The sequence below is a fragment of the Hyla sarda genome, chromosome 10, assembly GCF_029499605.1.
Source record: "Hyla sarda isolate aHylSar1 chromosome 10, aHylSar1.hap1, whole genome shotgun sequence".
NCBI lineage: Eukaryota > Metazoa > Chordata > Amphibia > Anura > Hylidae > Hyla > Hyla sarda.
Genome location: NC_079198.1, coordinates 113,885,913 through 113,912,905, shown reverse-complemented (window position 1 = coordinate 113,912,905; position 26,993 = coordinate 113,885,913). Strand labels below are relative to the sequence as shown.

General features: G+C 42.0%; 1 protein-coding gene across 3 annotated transcripts in view; it reads right to left on the bottom strand.

Moving 5' to 3' along the window:
- The window catches only part of KIRREL3 (kirre like nephrin family adhesion molecule 3), an 882,952-nt gene that overhangs the window by 154,816 nt on the left and 701,143 nt on the right, over nucleotides 1–26,993 (bottom strand). The window lies entirely within an intron of this gene.

Below are 26,993 nucleotides of genomic sequence, written 5' to 3'. Positions count from 1 at the left end.
CACCCACCAGTGTGTGCGCCACGCAGCGATGGAGGCTCCGAGTCTGAAGCCTCACGACCACGGGGCCTGAGTATCGTGACGTCAAGCCCCGCCCCCTCAATGCAAGTCTATGGGGTGCTGCATGAGAGACTGCAGGAGTCCCCAGCAGCGGGACCCCCGAGATCAGGCATTGTATCCCCTATCCTTTGGATAGGGGATAATATGTCTTACCGGAGTACCCCTTTAAGAGTCTCCTCTGTCCTCCCAAAGAAGGACACCAGAAACAAAATTGTAGACCTGCACCAGGCTGAGAAGACTGAATCTGCAATAGGCAAGCAGCTTGGTGTGAAGGAATCAACTGTGGGAGTAATTATTAGAAAATGGAAGACATACAAGATCACTGATCTCGCTCGATCTGGGGCTCTACGCAAGATCTCACCCCGTGGTGTCAAAATGATCACAAGAACGGTGAGCAAAAATTCCAGAACTACATGTGGGGATCTAGTGAATGACCAGCAGAGAGCTGGGACCAAAGTAACAAAGGCTACCATTAGTAACGCACTACGCCGCCAGGGACTCAAATTATGCAGTGCCAGACATTTCCCCCTGCTTAAGCCAGTACATGTCCGGGCCTGTCTGAAGTTTGCTAGAGAGCATTTGGATGATCCAGAAGAGGATTGGGAGAAAGTCATATGGTCAGATGAAACCAAAGAAGAACTTTTTGGTAAAAACTCAACTCATTGTGTTTGGAGGAGAAAGAATGCCGAGTTGCATCCAACAAACACCATACCTACTGTGAATCATGGCAGTGGAAACATCATGCTTTGGGGCTGTTTTTCAGCAAAGGGACCAGGACGACTGATCCGTGGAAAGGAAAGAATGAATGGGGCCATGAATCGTGAAATTTTGAGTGAAAACCTCCTTCCATCAGCAAGGGCATTGAATATGAAACGTGGCTTCTTTCAGCATGACAATAATCCCAAACACACTGCCCGGGCAAGAAGAAGCATTTCAAGGTCCTGGAGTGGCCTAGCCAGTCTCCAGATCTCAACCCCATAGAAAACCTTCGGAGGGAGGTGAAAGTCTGTGTTGCCCAGCGACAGCCCCAAAACATCACTGCTCTAGAGGAGATCTGCATGGAGGAATGGGCTAAAATACCAACAGTGTGTGAAAACCTTGTGAAGACTTACAGAAAACATTTGACCTCTGTCATTGCCAACAAAGGGTATATAACAAAGTATTGAGATGAACTTTTGTTATTGATCAAATACTTATTTTCCACCATAATTTGTAAATAAATTCTCTAAAAATCAGACAATGTGATTTTATGATTTTACTTTCTCATGATGTCTCTTATAGTTGAGGTATACCTATGATAAATTACAGGCCTCTCATCTTTTAAGTGGGAGAACTTGCACAATTGGTGGCTGACTAAATACTTTTTTGCCCCACTGTAACACCGGATACAACATTCATAATAGGTCACAGCTCATCTTTCTCACCTCTCTGCACACAGAACTCTACACAGGTTAAAGAGCATGCCCACAACGTTCTACTACAGAACTCAACAAGTGATGAACATAATTCACCCCCTCCCCTGCTTGCACAATGACTACTGCACAGGTCATAGAGAATGTTCACAACACTCTTCCATACAAGTTAATAAATAATGCTCACAGTTCACCTCCTCCCCCCTCCCTGCACAGTGACCTCTGCATAAGTCACAAAGCATGTCCATAGAGTTTAATAGGTTAAAGCACACAACTCTCATTCCCTGACCTGCACAGTGGCCTCTACATAGGCCGCAGAGCATGCACACAACACTCTTCCATAATCGCCCTATAGATGATAACAATTTACATCTTTCCCTTTCCTGCAAAAAGCATGCACACAACACTCTCCCATAACTCTACAGAGAATAGCTCAGCTTCTTCTCTTCCCTGCACAGAGCATGTACACAACATTCTCCCATACCCCTATAGATAAGCATAGCTCACATCCTCCCCCTACCTGCACCGAGCATGCACACAACATTCTCTCATACACCTATAGATGATAATAGCTCACCTCCTCCCCCTCCCTGCAGAGAGCATGCACACAACATTCTCTCATACACCTATAGATGATAATAGCTCTCCTCCTCCCCCTCCCTGCACAGAGCATGCACACAACATTCTCCAATACCCCCTATAGATGTTAACAGCTCACCTCCTCCCCCTCCCTGCACAGAGCATGCACACAACATTCTCCAATACCCCCTATAGATGTTAACAGCTCACCTCCTCCCCCTCCCTGCACTGAGCATGCACACAACATTCTCCCATACCCCCTATAGATGATAATAGCTCAACTCCTCCCCCTCCCTGCACAGAGCATTCACACAACATTCTCCCATACCCCCTATAGATGATAATAGCTCACCTCCTTCCCCTCCCTGCACCGAGCATGCACACAACATTCTCCCATACCCCCTATAGATGTTAACAGCTCACCTCCTCCCCCTCCCTGCACTGAGCATGCACACAACATTCTCCAATACCCCCTATAGATGATAATAGCTCACCTCCTCCCCCTCCCTGCACTGAGCATGCACACAACATTCTCCAATACCCCCTATAGATGATAACAGCTCACCTCCTCCCCCTCCCTGCACTGAGCATGCACACAACATTCTCCCATACCCCCTATAGATGATAACAGCTCACCTCCTCCCCCTCCCTGCACTGAGCATGCACACAACATTCTCCAATACCCCCTATAGATGTTAACAGCTCACCTCCTCCCCCTCCCTGCACTGAGCATGCACACAACATTCTCCCATACCCCCTATAGATGATAACAGCTCCCCTCCTCCCCTTCCCTGAACAGAGCATGCATATATGCCAAAAGTTAATGTAAATGACACACTTTAAAAAATGTTTGCCCCCATAATCATGTACAGAAAATAGAACAAAAAAAAGTCTACAACCAGGAAATAAAAACAGATAAGAAGAAAAGAAAAAGTATTAGTGTCTGGTTAGAATTAGTAAATCCTTATCTAGTGTAGACGATACGTGTTGTTCCTGGACTGCACATATATGTCATATCATAAAGCCCCATCCAGCGGAATATTCTTATTTTCCCCTAATTAATGGATGCGGTTACATATTCTTAAAATGACGCAAGTAAACAACACCAATCTTTCTACTGCACAGACAGGCTTGGGCCTTCAGATGATCCCACAACAATTGTGGCCTTAAGCTTCACAATGTCACACAGTCTGGATATGAGAAGTCGCTGTTACTGGTTCTGTTCCCATAAAACTTTCATTGTGCCGTTTGTCAGGGAGACGGCGGCGTTACACACTGATCCGTCTGATTAATGGCGGCCGTAACAGGCGCGGCTGAAGCTTTAAAGATGATTGAAATAACATTTCTCTTATTGTTTTGAAATTTACAATTAAAATTCCATCGTTTAGTTTTTCGTTAAACGATTTAACTGTCGCTTTACGGCGTTGATGGCGCCGCACGAGCCACATCTCAGTATTAATTGCGCACATTTATAACGCGGGTGCGCACCGTAGGGGGAGTCTCGGTCGTTGACAATATTTCAGGACACAAAAGTCTGCGGGTTCCAACCGCGGGAGATCTTTGGGAGGACGCCGCCGCTGCTGCTTGCTTCAGGGAAAATGAATGTTTGATTAACGGGAGCTGGAGCGCCCCCCCAAAATCAGACAAATCTCCCCAAAACAGAAACCGTGGGTACATCAACATGTATTCAGCCATCTATATGTTCCTAGGAAAGATGGGTAATATTTAATACAGCCGCAACTACAGCTCCCACAGGGTGCATCACTCAGCTTTTCCAGACTCCGGAATGGTAAAGCTCCCTCAGTAACCTAGCAGTGTAAAAGCAGGAGATGTAGAACATTGTATAAGCTAATTCACTAATCTGGAGGGCGAAACTCTACAGCCATTTCTACTCCCACCCATCTTTTCCAGACTCCTAAATGGCACATCTTTCCCATTAAACCTGGAGCATAAAGAAGCATATACTGTATGCAACATTGTAGAGGCTGAATTACAATTTCAGAACTCTAGAAGACTGGAGGATGACTGCTGCTAGTACTACTCTCACTCATCTTTTCCAGACTCCTGAATGGTAAATCTCCATCAGGAAGTCAGAAGCATTAAAGCAAGGGATATATAATATTGTATTAGCTGATTTGCCATTCAGGAGACAGGAAAGCTGGAGGATGGCTGCTGTTTTCTCTCCCACCTATCTTTTCCAGGCTTCTGATAGAAGAAGAGAGGCTGTATAATATTGCATAGGCTGATTCGTCATTCAGTAATCTGGACATTGGCTGCTGCCATTACTGCTCGCACCCATATTTTCCAGACTCCTGAGTGGCAAATCTACCCCATTAACTACCCTAGTAACACAAATGCAAAGTATGTACCGGTATTTACATACTGAGGCTGGAAAGCTGGATGATGGCTGCTGTGATGTCTTCGCCCGTGGGCAGAGTGCGGACGCCAGATGTCAGTGCGCACACCCCAATTAGAAGACATGGGCATTGGCGCAGGCCTCACATCATTGGTGTCTCCACCCAGGGACCATGGTATTAAAATGACAAAATGTTTAAAGGGGTATTCCAGGAAAAAGCGTTTTTTTTTTTTTTTTTTTTTTTATATCAACTGGCTCCAGAAAGTTAAACAGATTTGTAAATTACTTCTATTAAAAAATCTTAATCCTTTCAATAATTATCAGCTGCTGAAGTTGAGTTGTTCTTTTCTGTCTGGCAACGGTGCTGACATCTCTGCTTGTCTCGGGAACTGCACAGAGTAGAAGAGGTTTGCTATGGGGATGACAAGTGTCATCAGAGAGCACTTAGACAGGAAATAACAACTCAACTTCAGCAGCTCATAAGTACTGAAAGGATTAAGATTTTTTAATAGAAGTAATTTACAAATCTGTTTAACTTTCTGGAGCCAGATGATAGAGATATATATATAAAAGTTTTTTCCTGGATAACCCCTTTAAGTTTTGACTGCAAAGTTCAACTATAAATAGGTTGCGGTGGCGCAGTAGAAAAAAATATTGGATGGCAAAGTGCTACCCCTGTTAAAGTATCACCTGGGTCTAATTTATGGCCGACCCTGACGCCTGCTGCCATTCCTGCTCCCATTCATCTTTTCCAGAGTCCTGAATTTCACCAAGGGATAAATCACTATTTAAAAGGGGTACTCCGGTGGAAAACTTTATTTTTTTTTTAAATCAACTGGTGCCAAAAAGTTAAACAGATTTGTAAATAAAAAAATGTATTTTCTGTCTGTCCACAGTGCTCTCTGCCGACACCTCTGTCCACTTTAGGAACTGTGCAGAGCTTCATATGTTTGCTTTGGGTATATTCTCCTGCTCTGGACAGTTCCTGACATGAACAGAGGTGTCAGCAGAGAGCACTGTAGACAGACAGAAAAGAAATCCAAAAAGAAAAGAACTTCCTCTGTAGTATACAGCGGCTAATAAGTACTGGAAGGATTAAGATTTTTAATAGAAGTCATTTACAAATCTGTTGAACTTTCTGGCACCAGTTGATAAAAAAAAAAAAAAAACAGAAAAGTTTTCCACCGGAGTACCCCTTTAATTAACAAGACTAATCTGCCATTCAGGAATCTGGAAAGGCAGGGTGCCTCTCTCAGGGAAAGCGACAATAGTTATCACCTAATCACCCAACTTTTCCGGATACTGATAACTCTGCAATAAATTTTCAGCATCCTGACAGAAGAGGACGTCTCCGGGACTCGCATTGATGGGGATGCTCGGGGCGCTGCGCACTTCACACAGATGACGACACCTTCACCGTGTCACACAGAGAACGTCTGGGGGCAAATCCCAGCGTGACAGCCGCCATTTACGTTCCCACAACGTGATAAACGCTTCCATCTTTATTATCTATTATCCTTACAACCTTATTTATATGGAGATAAAGTGGCATCATGGAGTCATGCCATCTGCACCGTGTCGGCGAATGTCAACCAAGTCCCAGTCACATGAGGGCGGAGGGGGTAGTGGGGCGAGGGAGAGAATTTTGTTATAGAAAGTTCTGCAACTTTCATATATACAGAAGATACTCAAGATCTCTGCTTGTTGTCAGCGAATGAAAAAAAAAAAAGATTTTGTTTGCTTTCAGAGGCTGAAAACTTGTGCAGGCCTAATACTTCACACAGCTGAGATTTTGTTGCATTGCATCCAGTCTAGACAATGCTCTGTGAGCTCCTATACATTATTACTATCAATCAGTAATGGAGCATGCCTACACACTATACATCAGCTATATTAAAGGGGTTATCCAGGAAAAAAAATATATATTTCATTTATCAACTGGTTCTAGAAAGTTAAACAGATTTGTAAATTACTTCCATTAAAAAATCTTAATCCTTTCAGTACTTATGAGCTTCTGCAGTTAAGGTTGTTCTTTTCTGTCTAAGTGCTCTCTGATGACACGTGTCTCTGGAACCGCCCAGTTTAGAAGAGGTTTGCTATGGGGATTTGCTTCTAAACTGGGCGGTTCCCGAGACAGGTGTCATCAGAGAGCACTTAGACAGAAAAGAACAACCTTAACTTCAGAAGCTCATAAGTACTGAAAGGATTAAGATTTATTAATAGAAGTAATTTACAAATCTGTTTAACTTTCTGGAGCCAGTTGATATATAAAAAAAAGTTTTTTCCTGGATAACCCCTTTAACATTTAGGTCCTGAGAACAACCCTATGGGGGAGATTTATCAAAACCTGTCCAGAGGAAAAGTTGCTGAGTTGCCCATAGCAACCAATCAGATCGCTGCTTTCAGTTTTAACAAGGCCTCTGTAAAATGAAAGAAGCGATCTGATTGGTTGCTATGGGCAACTCAGCAACTTTTCCTCTGCACAGGTTTTGATAAATCTCCCCCTATGTCTCTACTCAGGAAGCTTTATATATCTAATTATCTACATAGATTATTTTTTTTTCTTTAAATTTTTCTAGTATTTTTGTAACTTTTCTTTGCCTTTTTCTTGTATTTTTTTCTTTTTACATTTATCTTGCATTTTTTTTTTTTTTTTATAAAAAAATTATATTTTGTACTTTTGTTTGTACTTGTACATTACAGTATTTAACTTTTAACTTGTAGTTTTGTTGTATTTTTAAGCTTTCTGTATTTTTTTTTATATTTTTAGATATTTTTTTAATTTTAATTTTTTATAGTTTTTCTCTGTACTTGAATAGTTAGTGCGACTGAAAAATCCAATTTTTTTTTCACATATCCATTTATATACTTAAATAATCATATCATACCCCCCCCCCCTTTAAATGCCTGTTATGAAAAACTACAACTCCCAGCATGCTTGCTGACAGTGAATGAGAGCTGCAGGAGGTAGCTAATCGGTGGAGGATTGGATACAAATGTATCCAGTCTAGACAATGCTCTTCGAGTCGGGGAGATGTGTGCCACCGCTGCTGCTGTATTTAGCTTACAGAGCATTGTCTAGGACATTGTATCCCAACCAGAGTGCCTCCAGCTATTGCAAAACTACAACTCCCAGCATGCCCGGACAGCCGTTGGCTGTCCGGGCATGCTGGGAGTTGTAGTTTTGCAACAGCTGGAGGCACCCTGGTAGGGAAACACTCACTGCCTTTGGATATATTCACACCATGCAGCCAAGTTGTGGTTTATTGTCAGGTTTACTGCAAAATATAAGCTGAAACTTTGCAAAAAAAAAAAAACTGCAATAATCTGCAAATTCAATGCAAGGTGTGAATTTAACTCTAATATGGAGACTTCTTCCATTTCCCCATTAGGAATTTTCTTAAAGGGGTATTCCGGTGAAAAACTTATTTTTTTTCATATCAACTGGCTCCAGAAAGTTAAACAGATTTGTAAATTACTTCTATTAATAAATCTTAATCCTACCAGTACTTCTCAGCTGCTGAAGTTAAGTTGTTCTTTCCAGTCTGACCACAGTGCTCTCTGCTGACACCTCTGTCTTTCTCAGGAACTACCAGAGTAGCAGCAAATCCCCACAGCCAACCTCTCCTGCTCTGGACAGTTCCTGAGACAGACAGAGGTGTCAGCAGAGAGCACTGTGGTCAGACTGGAAAGAACAACTTAAAGGGGTACTCCGGTGAAAACCTTTTTTTTTTTTTTTCAAATCAACTGGTGCCAGAAAGTTAAACAGATTTGTAAATTACTTCTATTAATCTTAATCCTTCCAGTACTTATTTGCTGCTGAATACTACAGTGGAAATTCTTTTCCGTTTGAAGCACAGAGCTGTCTGCTGACATCACGACCACAGTGCTCTCTGCTGACATCTCTGTCCATTTTAGGAACTGTCCAGAGTAAAAGGAAATCCCCATAGCAAACATATGCTGTTCTGGACAGTTCCTAAAATGGACAGAGATGTCAGCAGAGAGCACTGTGCTCGTGATGTCAGCAGAGAGCTCTGTGTTTCAAAAAGAAATGAATTTCCGCTGTAGTATTCAGCAGCTAATAAGTCCAGGAAGGATTAAGATTTTTAAATAGAAGTCATTTACAAATCCGTAAATTTCTGGGGCCAGTTGATATGAAAAAAAAAGTTTTTTCATGGAATACCCCTTTAAGTCCTCTGATCCAGGCAGTCACTGCATAACATCAATCCTCCCTCCATCCTCCATTAAATGGCACCCCCCGCCTTCATCGCATGTCGCCCTCCTAGAATCCAAATGTAAGAAACTTTTTAGTACTTTCAAAAATGATCTTTGTTACTGGAAAATCCGGGTTCCAGTGATTAACGCATCAATGGCGTCCTCAATGTCACCAGCGGGCGACGCATTAATCAGAATAATCAATGTATGAGGAGTAGGAATAGACGCCACATGGGTGAGTGGAGGAGGACGAGTGACAGGCGACCACTGCGGACCCGCGCAATTACTGCAAGCTCATTAATGCTTAGACCTATTGTTTGTTATATGTCATCGACTGAGAGATATTGAAAAAAAATAATTTAAAAAAATACAGAAAAAAGGACAAAAATGCAAACAATAAATACAAGAAAAATACAAAAAAAAGTCAAAAAATGCAAGAGAGGTTTTAATAAGCACTAAACTAATAAGGGGCATGAGAAAATATTAAAATAATTATATTTGTTTAGTGTTCATAATAGGCATTTAAAGGGGTACTCCAGTGGAAAACTTTTTATTTTAATCAACTGGTGCCAGAAAGTTAAACAGATTTGTAAATTACTTCTATTAAAAAATCTTAATCCTTCCAGTACTTATTAGCTGCTGAATACTACAGAGGAAATTCTTCTTTTTGGAACACAGAGCTCTCTGCAGACATCATGACCACAGTGCTCTCTGCTGACATCTCTGTCCATTTTAAGAACTGTCCAGAGTAGGAGAAAATCCCCATATGCTGCTCTGGACAGTTCCTAAAATGGACAGCAGATGTCAGCAGAGAGCACTGTGGTCATGATGTCAGCAGAGAGCGCTGTGTTCCAAAAATAAAAGAATTTCCTCTGTAGTATTCAGCAGCTAATAAGTACTGGAAGGATTAAGATTTTTTAATAGAAGTAATTTACAAATCTGTTTAACTTTCTGGCACCAGTTATTTAACACAAAAAAAAGTTTTCCACCGGAGTACGCCATTAAGGGGGGGGGTATTGTTTTGGATTTTTCAGTTGCACTAACTATGCAAGTACAGAGGAAAACTATAAAAAAATTTAAAATATATATAGAAATACAAAACAATACAGAAATCACAAAAATACAACAAAACTACAAGTTATAAGTTAAATAATGTAATGTACAAGTACAAACAAAAGTACAAAATATAAAAAAAATGCTAATAAAAAAACAAAATGCAAGAAAAATGTAAAAAAGAAAAAAAATACAAAAAAGGCAAACAAAAGCTACAAAAATACTAGAAAAATGCAAAAAATAAATAAAAAATCTATGTAGATAATTAAGAACCAGATACAGGCGCAGCACTCCAACAAAAAAGTGATTTAATATCTCATGTCAGCATTACAACGTTTCAGCTCCTCCTGGAGCCTTTTTCAAGCTTGAAAAAGGCTCCAGGAGGAGCTGAAACGTTGTAATGCTGACATGAGATATTAAATCACTTTTTTGTTGGAGTGCTGCGCCTGTATCTGGTTCTTATCTTGGATGGACTCTGATCAAGTCCTTTGGGACGCTGGCACCATTTTTTGGTTGGACTGGATAAGTAGTGCTGCTTTATTTTGGGGTTATTTAGATAATTAGATATATAAAGCTTCCTGAGTGGAGACATAGGGTTGTTCTCAGGGGCCCACCATTAAAGGGGTACTCAGCAGCTCAGTGTTTGGAACAAACTATTCCGAACACTGGAGCCGGCGGCGGGAGCTCGTGATGTCATAGCCCCGCCCCCTCATGCCATCACGCCCCACCCCCTCAATGCAAGTCCATGGGAGGGGGCGTGACGGCCGTCACGCCCCCTTCCATAGACTTGCATTGAGGGGGCGGGGCGTGACATCACGAGCTCCCATCACCAGCGTTCAGAACAGTTTGTTCCAAATGCTGAGCCACGGAGTACCCCTTTAAAGGAGATGTCCGGTGCTCACTTTTCTTATTTTATCCGTTCCGGGCTGAAAAATAAAAGAAAACAAATTTTCTCTTACCTGCCTAGGCACCCCCGGTGCTCCGGTACAGGTGTTCGGTCCCCGGGCTGTATTCTTCTTACTTCCTGTTAGCCCAGCACGTCACACGGAGCTTCAGCCTATCACCGGCCGCAGCGATGTCCCGCCTCGGCCAGTGATAGGCTGAAGCTCCGTGTGACGTGCCGGGCTAACAGGAAGTAAGAAGAATACAGCCCGGGGACCGAACACCTGTACCGGAGCACCGGGGGAGCCTAGGCAGGTAAGAGAAAGCTTATTTTCTTTTTTTTTTCAGCCCGGAACGGATACAATAAGAAAAGTGAGCACCGGACATGTCCTTTAAGGGATTCCCTGAGGGCCCCTACATTAGGCCGCTTTTCCATATGAGAAGCAGATTGTTGGTGTCCAGGTTCAGGGATCCCCAGCTCTTGGCTGACTATATACAGTATATACTCTTTGTATCTCCCATCATCACTCTGTTCATGTAACAATCCTAATTAACGCCGCTGATGTATCCGACATAAGATGCAGAGGTGCCGTGCTGCACCCAACGTGTCCTGCATCGACACCTGATGTTTGGGAACTAATTAATGCTTGTTAAATGCGCAAGTTATAGCGAGCTCGAAAATGGCGCCAACCATCTGTTCAGCTGGATAAGGAAGAACGAGTGCTGATTGTCGTGAAAGGTCAAAAAACATTTCAATGATTTTTATGTAACTTCGCGCCTGGAGGAATTAATGCGGTTTCCTGATTTCTACAAACACAACATGTCAAAGAGAAGAAAACAAGTGGTCACCAATCCCCTCCCCCCTCCCTGACCATTGATGGTGATGTCATCCGGAAAGATGAGAACCGCGCTGTAATGTACGAAAAATCATACAGTGATCAGACAATCCATGTGATTGATTTCACCTGTCGGTGGTTTTAATGTTCTATCTGGTGACAATACTGTGTATGGGGCCCCACAGACCATCAGAGAGCCCATTCTGATCCCCATCCACCCCCAAAAGTGTTCACAGTGGGCATCAGAACTGGAGCATGAGAACCAGAACAGGTCTATGAAGTCCGGGTCTCAGGGGGGTCACAGCATGTAGGGAGCGACACTATACTAGGTGGAGGTTTAAAGGGGTACTCTGGTGGGGAAAAAAAATTCATATCAACTGCTGCAAGAAAGTTATACAGATTTGTAAATTGTTTCTATATAAAAAATCTTAATCCTTCCAGTATTTATCAGCTGCTGTATGCTCCAGAGCTCGAATCCACCACACTTTCTGTGGAAACCACTTAGTAAATATGTTGGGATTTTTGGAAAATGCCGGGGAAACACCTCTTTTCTGTGACCACACTCCTTTTCCTGGCAGACATGCCCCCTTTTCGGGTTTTCTAAGTAAAATGGAGAGTTGGCCGTGTTTTTTCATTTTTTGGCGCAAATTCTGGTGCACAGCCAGACAAAACAGGGCGGATTTACAATAGTAAAACAGGGCTATTGTGTATCGTGTGGTGCAGCACTCTGAAATAACACAAGGTGGAGTATAGATCAGTTCAGATTATGAAGTGTAACATCGTGTATGGTGTGGTGCAGTACTCTGATCTAACACAAGGTGGAGTATAGATTAGTTCAGATTATGAAGTGTAACATTGTTTATTGTGTGGTGCAGCACTCTGATCTAACACAAGGTGGAGTATAGATTAGTCCAGTTCAAATTATGAAGTTTAACATTGTGTATCATGTGGTGCAGTACTCTGATCTAACACAAGGTGGAGTATAGATTAGTTCAGATTGTGAAGTGTAACATTGTGTATCATGTGGTGCAGTACTCTGATCTAACAAAAGGTGGAGTATAGATTAGTTCAGATTATGAAGTGTAACACTGTGTATCATGTGGGGCAGTACTCTGATCTAACAAAAGGTGGAGTATAGATTAGTTCAGATTATGAAGTGTAACATTGTTTATTGTGTGGTGGAGCACTCTGATCTAACACTAGGTGGAGTATAGATTAGTCCAGTTCAAATTATGAAGTTTAACATTGTGTATCATGTGGTGCAGTACTCTGATCTAACACAAGGTGGAGTATAGATTAGTTCAGATTGTGAAGTGTAACATTGTGTGTCATGTGATGCAGTACTTATCTAACACAAGGTGAAGTATAGATTAGTCTAGTTCAGTTTATAAAGTGTAACATTGTGTATGGTGTGGTGCAGTACTCTGATCTAACACAAGGTGGAGTATAGATTAGTTCAGATTATGAAGTGTAACATTGTGTGTCATGTGATGCAGTACTCTGATCTAACACAAGGTGGAGTATAGATTAGTTCAGATTATGAAGTGTAACATTGTGTGTCATGTGATGCAGTACTCTTATCTAACACAAGGTGGAGTATACATTAATCTAGTTGAGATTATGAAGTGTAACATTGTGTATGTTGTGGTGCAGTACTCTGATCTAACAAAAGGTGGAGTATAAATTAGTTCAGATTATGAAGTGTAACACTGTGTATCGTGTGGCGCAGTACTCTTATCTAACACAAGGGAGTATAGATAAGTCCAGTTCAGATTATGAAGTGTAACATGGTGTATCATGTGGTGCAGTACTCTGATCTAACAAAAGGTGGAGTATAGATTAGTTCAGATTATGAAGTGTAACATTGTGTATCGTGTGGCGCAGTACTCTTATCTAACACAAGGGAGTATAGATAAGTCCACTTCAGATTATGAAGTGTAACATGGTGTATCATGTGGTGCAGTACTTTGATCTAATATAAGGTGGAGTATAGATTAGTTCAGATTATGAAGTGTAACATTGTGTATCATGTGGTGCAGTACTCTGATCTAACAAAAGGTGGAGTATAGATTAGTTCACAATAGGGAGTGTGATATTGTGTATCATGTGGTGCAGTACTCTGATCTAACAAAAGGTGGAGTATAGATTAGTTCACAATAGGGAGTGTGATATTGTGTATCATGTGGTGCAGTACTCTGATCTAACAAAAGGTGGAGTATAGATTAGTTCACAATAGGGAGTGTGATATTGTGTATCATGTGGTGCAGTACTCTGATCTAACACAAGGTGGAGTATAGATTAGTCCAGTTTAGATTATGAAGTGTAACATTGTGTATCATGTGGTGCAGTACTCTGATCTAACACTAGATGGAGCATAGATTATTTCAGAGCAGGTTATGTTGTTCTAACATTGTGTATCATGTGGTGCAGTACTCTGATCTAACAAAAGGTGGAGTATAGATTAGTTCACAAAAGGGAGTGTGATATTGTGTATCATGTGGTGCAGTACTCTGATCTGACAAAAGGTGGAGTATAGATTAGTTCACAATAGGGAGTGTGATATTGTGTATCATGTGGTGCAGTACTCTGATCTAACACAAGGTGGAGTATAGATTAGTCCAGTTTAGATTATGAAGTGTAACATTGTGTATCATGTGGTGCAGTACTCTGATCTAACACTAGATGGAGGATAGATTATTTCAGAGCAGGTTATGTTGTTCTAACAGTGCGTATCAGGTGGTGCAGTGCTCAGATCCCACTCTAGGTGGCGTCCTTATTGTCGCCTTGCAGATCAGGTGTGATACGCTCCACTCCACACTTCTCCTGTGCTGCAATTAATCCCTATCCCTCCCCGCAGAAGCTACTCTTTTATCTCGGCAATGTCACAAGCAGATGTCTGCGTGCGTTCTCTCATTTGTATGTGAATTGATGAATATTGCGCGTACATTATCTTGTTATCTTGAAATGGTAAAACAGTATGAGGCTGAGGTGCCAAGGCAAAGTGATTTTTTAATCAGTTTTTGTTCATTTTGTGCGCACAGCTATTACCAGTGAGGGATCGCATTGTAGGCAGAGCCGGCGATGATTTGTTATATTGGGCGCGATGCTCCATCCGTCACCTCTATTTACATAATTATAATACATTGTTATTAGGGGCGACGTGAGTGCGAGACGCGTCACTCCTGATCTAACGCCGAACGCCGCTTCCCGTCACGTCTGGTGCTTGTAGCTGCGTCCCGGTCCTGGCCCCCTTGTAGTCACTCCTGATCACAAACTAAATTACGTTTCCAATTATGTCTGGGACCCGGTACAGCAGTTCTCCATGCTGTGGAATCCCAGCTGTTGCAAAACTACAACTCCCAGCATGCCCGGACAGCCAACGGCTGTCCGGGCATGCTGGGAGTTGTAGTTTTGCAACACCTGGAGGTCCACAGCCGTATAGTTTCTTCTAATCTAAAACTAGATAGTGTTCCCCCATCATCTCTGCTTGCTACTTGTACTATTTTTGACTCCAGTCTACACCAAAATAGGATTAACCCCTTGGCGACACCCTAGAAGACTACAAACTGAGCTCAGGAAATGAGTACATTTCATAGCCGGTGAGCGTCAGCTGCTATTAGCAGCCGACACTTACCATTAAAGCGGTACTCCGGTGGAAAAAAATGTTTTTTTTTAAAAAATAAACTGGTGCCAGAAAGTTAAACAGATTTGTAAATTACTTCTATTAAAAAATCTTAATCCTTCCAGTACTTATTAGCTGCTGAATACTACAGAGGAAATTATTTTCTTTTTGGAACACAGAGCTCTCTGCTGATATCACGAGCACAGTGCTCTCTGCTGACATCTCTGTCCATTTTAGGAACTGTCCAGAGTAGCATATGTTTGCTATGGGGATTTTCTCCTACTCTGGACAGTTCTTAAAACGGCTGGTGGAGGCCTCCTAAAGGCATAGCATTGAACAGTACAAGCAATCGAATGATTGCTTATAAAAGCCCCCTATGAGAACTTAAATTCTTAAATAAATAATAAAAAATGGTATTTAAAAATATACAAAACTCTCTCCCCCCCCCAATTAAAAAATCAATACATTTTTTTAATTGTGTTTTTTTTTTATAGGAAAAGTAGGGGGGGGGCCCTACTTTTCCTATAAAAAAAAAAAAAAAAACACAATAAAAAAATAAATAAAACATTTGGGTATAGATTTTAACTACAGATAATGGTGCAAAAAAAATTAGTCAGAAAAAAAAGATAGACCAATAAAAAAAAAAAGTTACAGGGGTCAGAATAGGGCAATTTTAATTCAGCTTTTTTTTATTCAGCTTTTTATTTTATTAAAGGTAGTAAAATAAAACTTATATAACTTGGGTATCGTTGTTATTGTACTGATCTACAAAATAAAGAAGACAATAGGTCATTTTTCTTTTTTTTTTTTTTACCGTAAAGTGAACTGTGTATAAATACCTCAAGGTCCTGACCTATACTATTTACTACTATATGGTCCAACATGCTGGGAATTGAAGTCTTCATTTGGGGCAGCTGATGGGCCACAGGCTGTATCAGGGCATGCTGGGAGTTGTAGTTAGTAACGAACTGCAACTTCCGAATTTAATAAAAAAAAGTGATCAAAATGTCACATAAAAAAAAAATGGTCCTGTTAAAAACTACAGATCGGGGCCCAAAAAATGAGCCTCATACAGGCCCGTATAAGGAGAAATAAAAAAGTTATAGGGGTCAGAATAGGACAAAATTTCCCCCTCATGTGTATCCTGTGATGTCACGCATATATAATTAATTAAGAAAGAAAGAAAGGTGGCAATCCTAGGTCTGAGGGAGGTTAAGGGGTACTCCGGTGGAAACTAATTTTTTTTAAATCAACTGGTGCCAGAGTGTTAAACAGGTTTGTAAATTACTTCTATTAACAAATCTTTATCCTTCCAGTACTTTTAAGCAGCTGTATGCTACAGAGGAAATCCTTTTCTTTTTTAATTTTGTTTTTTGTCTTGTCCACAGTGCTCTCTGCTGACACCTCTGTCTGTATCAGGAACTGTCCAGAGCAGGAGAAAATCCTCATTGCAAACCTATGCTGCTCTGGACAGTTCCTGACACAGACAGAGGTGTCAGCAGAGAGCACTGTGGACAAGACAAAAAACAAAATTAAAAAAGAAAAGTTTTCACTGTAGCATACAGCTGCTAAAAAATACTGGAAGGGTAAAGATTTTTTTTTTATTTTTTTATAGAAGTGATTTACAAATCTGTTTAACTTTCTGGCACCAGTTGGTTTAAAAAAAAAAATGTTTTCCACCGGAGTACCCCTTTAAACAATGGCGGCCACTCCCTTTCCTGCGGCTGCTAAGTGCTGTGTTACCTTTCTGCTGCTCAGGATTAAAAGTGTTGATTCCATAAATGACGGCGTTTCCTCGGAGCCGGGTGGCGGGCGGCCTGACGTGCGGCAGTCACACACGCTGCGCTCAGATTGTATTTCAATCAATAATTTTTCCCAACACAGAACATTTTACATGTTTTCTGTTCAGTCACCGGAGCAGAAATGATTGAGACAAAAGAGTTTTATTCCTTTTCTTCCTGCCCTGAGATACAATAAATCTGTTCTGTTATAAATATAATAATCTTGTTTCCTGCAAATGAAAAACCTTCTTAATAAAAGTGCTAAATATTATGACTCGAGTCGAAATGGTAGGATGAGCGTGATTCAGAGATGTAGCAGAGTGGAGCGTGTTGTGCAGGGGTTAAAGGCTGGGGCAATAGCAGCAATAACAGGTGGACACTGTAAATACCTCTGCTCTACCAGATCTCATCTAAACCTGGTCAGACCAGGACTTGCTGTATGATACAACATACATTCCAGCCTCTCTACAGTGAGGGAGAGTCAAAACACAGTGTGAACATAGCCTAAGTAATGTAATGTATGTACACAGTGACCCCACCAGCAGAATAGTGAGTACAGTTCTGGGGTATAATACAGGATATAACTCAGGATCAGTACAGGATAAGTAATGTAATGTATGTACACAGTGATCTCACCAGCAGAATAGTGAGTACAGCTCTGGAGTATAATACAGGATATAACTCAGGGTCAGTACAGGGTAAGTAATGTAATGTATGTACACAGTGACCTCACCAGCAGAATAGTGAGTACAGCTCTGGAGTATAATACAGGATATAACTCAGGATCAGTACAGGATAAGTAATGTAATGTATGTACACAGTGACCTCACCAGCAGAATAGTGAGTACAGCTCTGGAGTATAATACAGGATATAACTCAGGATCAGTACATGATAAGTAATGTAATGTATGTACACAGTGACCTCACCAGCAGAATAGTGAGTACAGCTCTGGAGTATAATACAGGATATAACTCAGGATCAGTATAGGATAATTAATATAATGTATGTACACAGTGATCTCACCAGCAGAATAGTGAGTACAGCTCTGGAGTATAATACAGGATATAACTCAGGAACAGTACAGGATATGTAATGTAATGTATGTACCCAGTGACCTCACCAGCAGAATAGCGAGTACAGCTCTGGAGTATAATACAGGATATAACTCAGGATCAGTACAGGATAAGTAATGTATGTACACAGTGACTCCTCCAGCAGAATAGTGAGTACAGCTCTGGAGTATAATACAGGATATAACTCAGGATCAGTACAGGATAAGTAATGTAATGTATGTACACAGTGATCTCACCAGCAGAATAGTGAGTACAGCTCTGGAGTATAATACAGGATATAACTCAGGATCAGTACAGGATAAGTAATGTAATGTATGTACACAGTGACCTCACCAGCAGAATAGTGAGTACAGCTCTAGGGTATAACACAGGATATAACTCAGGATCAGTACAGGATATGTAATGTAATGTATGTACACAGTGACCTCACCAGCAGAATAGTGAGTACAGCTCTGTAGTAGAATATAAGTGATGTCATGATCAGCAATGTATCCTATGAAGTAGATGATAGGACATTACCACACCCTTCACTTACATTCTGCATTAGGTGCCCTTAACGCTTATTATAGGAAATTAAACATTTAACAAAAATTATGGTCATTTTATTAAAAGTACTTTACAAATGGCTTAATAGTCATTTAATTACAGATCTGTGATGCGCTAAAGCCTTTTATGAGAACTGCGGTATCTTCTGCATGCGAGAAATGAGATATTTCTGGAAAAAATAATGAAATACCTCAATACGCGGCTTAAACTGCTCGGAAAAACCTCAATAAAAGAAATTGTTCCTAATAATGCTTTGTGAATTGCACCTTAAAATCTATGAAGTTGACTGGTTACAGCGCCGATATTACTGCTTTACATAAGCCTCGCACGCCCACCATCCCTGCACTGGATTATAATTTGCATTTATACGGCTGGTATTAAAAAAAAATAAGCAGAAAATCTGATCGTCCATTTCTGCAGAATTATGAGGGAAGAGCAACACCGGGACCCGACCGCATCCGTACACACAACCACAACGCTTACGTTATATTGTCAGCGCAAATAGTTACATGGAGAAACCACAAACAACACAAGTTACAATGGAGACTCTTCAATCCTCTGCACATCACAAAAAGTGTCCCCAAAAACCTGCAAGTGCTTTTTCCAGCATTTTGGCATTTTTTTTGCCGGAATTTTGTCTGACATTTTTTTCCAAAAGAAAATCAACGCGATTCAAAAAATTTAAGAAACAAACAAACAAAAAAAAAAAAAAACAGTAATGTCTTGGATTCCAGGCAAATGTTAGCTGGGAGTCAAAAAGTATGAAGCTCCAGACCCTGTTTTTTTCACCCTCCTGTGGTGTTATTAGGCTCAGTTTTCCAACATCCCAGCATGCTCTGGGTATGGCATTTTTTTCCTCCCATAGACTTCTATGGGAGGAAAAAAAAACATAACCCCCCCCCCCCCAAAACCTAATACAGATTTCAAATTACCGTTTTTTTTTATTACTTTTTTATTATTTTTTGCTCCCCCCAATTCTGTGCTTAGGTCACATGAGGAGTCACATGAATAAATCACATGATTTATAATGAAAAACAAACAAAAATGCAGGGAATAAAATGCGAAAGAAAAATAACTCACCTATACTTAAATACACTATATATATATATAGACACAGAAACTGTACATCAGTCCCCCAATTTCCAAAGTCCAAAGAAAGAAGCAACAGGCGGCACTCCAGCAATAAAATTCACCCATCCAGTCAATACAAACCAGACAAAAACTGGTCGGTTTCAGCTTAGTAAATGAGGCCCAATGAGGTCTTTTTCAAGCTATATAGTGTTTTAGTATAGTAGTGTTTTAGTGTAGGTGTTTTGTTTTCCTTTGGTACTTTATCCCCTACATTTTTGTTCATGTTTTATGTCTTTCATTATGAATCATGTGATTTCTTCATGTGACTCCTCATGTGACCTAAGCACAGAATTGGGGAAGAGAAGAAAACACCAGAAAAAAAAAAAAACGGCAATTTGAAATCCGCATTAGGCTTTTGGGTGGTTTTATAGAAAAGCCAAAAATAGAAAAGGACACACGAAAGCTGTGTGAAATCTCATAATATGGACGCAAACACATGAATGTAAAACTGGCCTTACCCTAAGGGGCCCTGTTACATGGGTCAGATATGCAACAGATTGTTTAAGATTTCCCCAATTAAAAAGGTTATTCAGAATCAGAAAAAAATATAGCCGATTTCTTTCAGAAACAGCACCACACCTGTCCTCAGATTGTGTGTGGTATTGCAGCTCAGTTCTATTGAAGTTTTCATACCACGCAAAACCTGAAGTACCGATTCCCACCACTAGAAGAACAAAAAAATCCATAAAAATATGCATATATATGAAGCAAAGAACGGTGTCCAGCGCTGCTCGCATTAAAATATGTAGCTTTATTACAAATACACCAAGGTACAAAGGACAAAGTAGGCACTGGTGATGCGTTTCGGCCCGTCAAAGAGCCTTAGTCATGTCAGGTATGACTAAGGCTCTTTGACGGGCCGAAACGCGTCACCAGTGCCTACTTTGTCCTTTGTACCTTGGTGTATTTGTAGTAAAGCTACATATTTTAACGGGAGCAGCGCTGGACGTCATTCTTTGCTTCATATATATATGTATTGGTGCAGTCCGCACCAGTCCGGGCGCTGCAGGACCCAGGAGTGGAGCTGAATAATTGTGCATTACACCGGCCATTCAAGCTGTGGTTTTATTGGTTTTCTCTGCACAATTTCTCCAAATTCGTGACCATTTTGAACCCCTGGACCTTCTAGTCTATTACGTGGCGCCAGAGAGATCACTGGTACGTAATGCCCCAACGCTGTGCACCCACAGATCAGTATTCGAAATGCTCCCGCTGTTTGAGTGGCACAAAATAAATACGACCGGTTTAGTGTAACTATGATTGACAGTCACACTATCTCCCGGATGATAGGACTGTCATGTGGAGGCGCAGCAGATCAGACTTCAGTGCCGCGCAATCTCCGCTCGGCGAGCCCCGTCAGCTCCATCTGCCGTACGATCTGTAGTCACAGCCCGATGGGCCAGCGTTACCGTCGCCATCGCTGCCTGAGAGTGCCGGACCGGACGACGCGTTTCATCTCCTCACGACTCATCTGCTGCGGCTGTTACAAGCCTCGGACTCGGGGAAGATTCGCGGAAAATTTTTCGGACGTAGAAATGTCAAACGTATACATTTCTAAGAGAGGATCATCTGTATGTCGGGGGGCAGCGGAGAAGGCCAGACACTTCCTACAGCAGCATTTACCAGCCAGGGTGCTCTCAGCTGTTGCAAAACTACAACTCCCAGCATGCCCGGACAGCCAAGGGCTGTCCGGGCATGCTGCGAGTTGTAGTTTTGCAACAGCTGGAGGCACCCTGGTTTGGAAACATTGTCCTACAGAATGGATATCTGCTACAAAAATTATTAAAGAGAATAAATAACCATGTAAGATCTGACTACACAGGATTCATTTGTAGTCTGTTACCATGGAAACACATAGGTCTGCATAGGAGCTGTACCACAAGACTAATTTTATTTTCTTGTTTATTTAATATTACAAAACAGTCAATGTTCCCCCATCCTGTGGCTCTCCAGGACACGCTGGGAATTGTAGTTTTGCAACAGGCAGCTCTGCAGCTGTCAGGGCATGCTAGGATGCTAGGAGTTGTAGTTAAAGGGGTATTCCAGGAAAAAAACTTTTTATTTTTTTTATATCAACTGGCTCCAGAAAGTTAAACAGATTTGTAAATTACTTCTATTAAAAAATCTTAATCCTTTCAATAATTGTCAGCTGCTGAAGTTGAGTTGTTGTTTTCTGTCTGGCAACAGTGCTCTCTGCTGACATCTCTGCTTGTCTCGGGAACTGCACAGAGTAGAAGAGGTTTGCTATGGGGATTTGCTTCTAAACTGGGCGGTTCCCGAGACAGGTGTCATCAGAGAGCACTTAGTCAGAAAAGAGCAACTCAACTTCATCAGCTCATAAGTACTGAAAGGATTAAGATTTTTTAATAGAAGTATGCTGGGAGTTGTAGTTTGCTGGGAGTTGTAGTTTTGCGACAGCTGGAGACACATGCTGGGAGTTGTAGTTTTGCAACAGCTGGAGACACAATGTTTGGCAAACACTACTTTAACCCTTCCACGGTTTGTATAGGTGTATCTAACAAGTCATCCAGCGGCTCCAGCAATAACAAACGTCTGCCGGAGAGTCACAAATAAATATTCAAGCAAAACCTTCATGAATAAAGAGAAAGGCAAATCTGTCAGCGACAAAGCTTCAAAGGGACGGCGGAGGCGGCAGGTCCAGACAGTCTGCACACGATGGACCCTACATCCTAAACACTGGGGGTCACAGATCAGCCACATTGTGACAGTACAGAGAGTATCAATGACATAGAGAGGTGAAGAACACTAAGGGGTGTAAAAGGGCGATACATTGCTTCAACCCCCAGAAATGTGACTGTATGGGGGGCATGTGGAGAAATGGGGGTCAAAATACTTGCTTCCTTTTGGCTATGATCAAGTGTAGTACCTTTCCTGTTAGTTGGCGGTGTGGAAGACCAGCAAGGCAGGATGGGGAAACACATAGCAGGGCCGGTGTACCAGGGATGGCTGTATACAGCAGCAGTCATCTCTTATGAGACCTGTTCCTGATGGATTTGGCCTTAAAGGGGAACTCCGCCCCAAGACATCTTATCCCCTATCCAAAGGATAGAGGATAAGATATCAGATCGCGGGGGTCCCGCTGGTTGGGACCCCTGGGATCTTGGCTGCAGCACCCACCTGTACGGCTTCCGGCAACGCTGGAGGCTTCGGATCCTGACCACAATGGCGGAAGAGCGTGACGTCACGACTCCGCCCTGTATTACGTCAAGCCCCGCCCCCTCAATGCAAGTCTATGGGAGGGGGCGTGATGGACCTCCCATAGACTTGCATTGAGGGGGCGGGACTTGACGTCACACGGGGTGGAGTGGTGATGTCACACTCGTCCGCCATTGTGGTCGGGATCCGAAGCCTCTAGCGTTGCCGGAAGCCGTACAGGTGGGTGCTGCAGCCAAGATCCCGGGGGTCCCCAGCAGCGGGACCCCCACGATCTGACATCTTATCCCCATCCTTTGGATAGGGGATAAGATGTCTAGGGGTACCCCTTTAAGGTCCTGGGAGTGGTGACCCCAGGTTGCCGGAATTCACTTGGGATTGGCAACCCCACTTGAAGGAAAGCATGTAGCATGCACTTTTTCTCTCACTCTTCTGGGCACTCACCCTTAGCATCCCGGCCTTCCGGCGAGGATCGGGGAATTTTTATAGACACGGTCGGATGTCCGGGCAGAATTACACACTGCGCGAACCTACTTATTTATTTATTTTTGTCACTGTGTCCACTTTTTGTGTTCTGTTTGTTCCCAAGGTTTTGGTAGGGTGCAGTAGCCCTTCTGGGTGTCCCTCCTGCCGGTCCAGGGGAGGTGTGTGTGGCCATGAGGTTCCTCACCTCCCTGCTATACACCCTGTGGCAACCCTGCTTCGGTAGGATGCCAAACCGGTTTTACTGGTTCCTTGGTGACAACCTGGTTAACACCTAGTTTCCGCCGAGAACATTTTCAGTCCCTGAGTAGCTTCGGTGAAAGGGGACATTGTACATGGAACCTAGCAGGTGCCTTTTGGCCCGGAGGCGAAGGGTTTGGTTTCCTGGGGGGCCTCTCACATCCTTGTGCACATTTTTTTTTTTGTGTGAACACTTTCCCTTTTTACTTGGGTGATTTGAGAGCACGTACCTCGGCTCTTCAATAATAATGGGGGACAAAATACTGCTCCTTCATACTTCATACAAATTAGAACTGAAAAAGTGAAAATCCATGCAGCGGGGAAGGGTTAATCCGGTGTTTTCCAAACAGTGTGTCTCCAGCTGTTGCAAAACTTCAACTCCCAGCATGCCCGGACAAGATAAGACAAGAGAAAGATTTGTGCCGCTGTCTAGACCAGCGTTTACCAACCTGTTGCAAAACACTTAGGTTGCCTTCACACCGAGTAAATGTCGCTGAATCTCCACTCGCAGAATTCAGTGAGCAGAGATTCTGCCTGGTAGCCGCCGCCAAAATTCTTTGGCAGTAGGACCGCGCAGCACTGCGCCGTCACCATTAACGGCTATGCAGAGCTCGCGGAACGCTGCTCAAAGATTGAACATGTTCATTCTTTGTACGGAACAATTTCAGTGGCGGAATTGCTCAATGTGAACGGGTCTCGCGGAAAACACATTCACACCGATGTTAAAGTTCACCGCACGGAATGAATTCAGCGGGAATTACATAGTGTGAATGCACCCTTATCTAGATTGATACATTTACCTGCACTGATACACTGTAACAGATTATCAGGACAGGAGAGAGATTTGTGGTGCTGTAGCTAAGGCCTCGTTCACATTGCAGTTCACATCCGACCCGTTAAGGGTCTAATCGGATGCAAGCGGCTACTATTGGGTCCCGACAGACCCCCTCGACCTGCATGGGGTCTGTCGGTGATCCGGTAATTTTACAGGAATTGAGTGGAGAAAAAAAAATAGAGCTTGCAGAATTTTGTTTTCCGCTAAACTCCCATCCCTCTGGCCGGATTGCGGATGGAATCCGATGGCAATGTGAACGAGGCCTAACAGAGGATTGTTCATACTGATACAATGTATAAGAGCAGGTAAATGTCTCAGTATGAACAATCCTCTGTGAGCTACATCAAAGGCAGAGGCACACATCTTTCTCTTGTCCTGATAGTTCATTACAATGTATCAATGCTAGTAAAAGTAACAAACATTACCTATTGCGCTGATTTGCCCGGTAACACCATTATTATGTACAGGGAAGGTGGGATTAGTTCTGTGTTCAGGGAAAGGTAATACAGGAAATGGGAAAACGAAGCGATGAGACGTGACCGCGCGTCCACGCCATTCGCCATGTATAATTCATGTCACGGGATGGAGGGGAAGGTTTATAATGTCGCCTCCTAGAGATCCCCCTGCAGTCTGTAATCATTCGGGGGGAGGGCGACACCTTAACGTGTTTAGTGCAGAGATTAAGAACTAGGTGGGATCCTGAGGAGGGGGGTGACGCTTATCCTGAGGGTCCCCATAGGCAGACATGAATAATGGATTCCAATATATTCTGGTTATAAGTGTATGTTGTAACGTCCCGGCGGAGGCCTCCGGGAGCAGCTTATGTGGTCATCTCATTTTCCTTCCCACAGGTCACGGCACAAAGTTTTATTTATGGCGATTAAATTGTGAAAGGGGGAAGGGGGGGGGGGGGGGGCTGCGACATTATTAAATCTATCATTCACCCAGGCCGCTCCTATCTGCCGCCGCACCTGGAATATGAGCTCCATACATACGGGTAATGTCTCCGCTCCTCCAAGGCTTCTCATAGTCTCATTGTGTCCTCTAGGAACCAACATTACATTCTCCAACCTGGAAAACTACGACTCCTATCATGCCTTGACAGTTTGCATGGTGTGTTCCCTAACCTGTGGCTCTCCGGCTGTTGCAAAACTACAACTCTCATCATACCCTGACAGCCTTTATGTGACCCACAGAAGTGTTCCCTAACCTATGTTTCTTCAGCTTTTGCACGATTATAACTCTGGTCATACCCTGCCAGTTCACTTATGTTCCCCTACCAGCCTGCATGTGTTTCCAAACTTGTAGGACTCTATCTGTAGAACTACAACTCCCATCATGCCCTAACAGCATTTAGTGTATTCGTAGAAACATAGAATGTGTCGGCAGATTGTGTCTGCCCAATAATTGTGTCTGCCCAATAATCTGAATCCTATCAATAGTCCCTGGCCCTATCTTATATGACGGATAGCCTTATACCTATCTCTATCTTATATGAAGGATAGCCTTATACCTATCCCTATCTTATATGAAGGATAGCCTTATACCTATCTATATCTTATATGAAGGATAGCCTTATACCTATCCCTATCTTATATGAAGGATAGCCTTATACCTATCTCTATCTTATATGAAGGATAGCCTTATACCTATCCCTATCTTATATGAAGGATATCCTTATACCTATCCCTATCTTATATGAAGGATAGCCTTATACATATCCCTATCTTATATGAAGGATAGCCTTATACCTATCTCTATCTTATATGAAGGATAGTCTTATGCCTATCTCTATCTTATATGAAGGATAGTCTTATACCTATCTCTATCTTATATGAAGGATAGCCTTATGCTTATCCCTATCTTATATGAAGGATAGCCTTATGTCTATTCCTATCTTATATGAAGGATAGCCTTATACCTATCCCTATCTTATATGAAGGATAGCCTTATACATATCCCTATCTTATATGAAGGATAGCCTTATACATATCCCTATCTTATATGAAGGATAGCCTTATACCTATTCCTATCTTATATGAAGGATAGCCTTATACCTATCTCTATCTTATATGAAGGATAGTCTTATACCTATCTCTATCTTATATGAAGGATAGCCTTATACCTATCTCTATCTTATATGAAGGATAGCCTTATACCTATCCTTATCTTATATAAAGGATAGCCTTATGCCTATCTCTATCTTATATAAAGCATAGCCTTATACCTATCCCTATCTTATATGAAGGATAGCCTTATACCTATCTCTATCTTATATGAAGGATAGCCTTAAACCTATCCCTATCTTATATGAAGGATAGCCTTATACCTATTCCTATTTTATATAAAGCATAGCCTTATACCTATTCCTATCTTATATGAAGGATAGCCTTATGCTTATCCCATGCATGTTTAAACTCCTTCACTGTATTTGCAGCGACCACTTCTGCAGGAAGGCTATTCCATGCATCCACTACTCTCTCAGTAAAGTAATACTTCCTCATATTAGTGCAGAAACCTTTCACCTCTAATATAAAACTATGTCCTCTTGTGGTAGTTTTTCTTCTTTTAAATCTCCTCTCCTCCTTTACTGTGATGATTCCCTTTATGTATTTAAAAGTCTCTATCATATCCCCTCTGTCTCTTCTTTCTTCTATACATGTTAAGGTCCTTTAACCTTTCCTGGTAAGTTTTATCCTGCAATCCATGTACTAGTT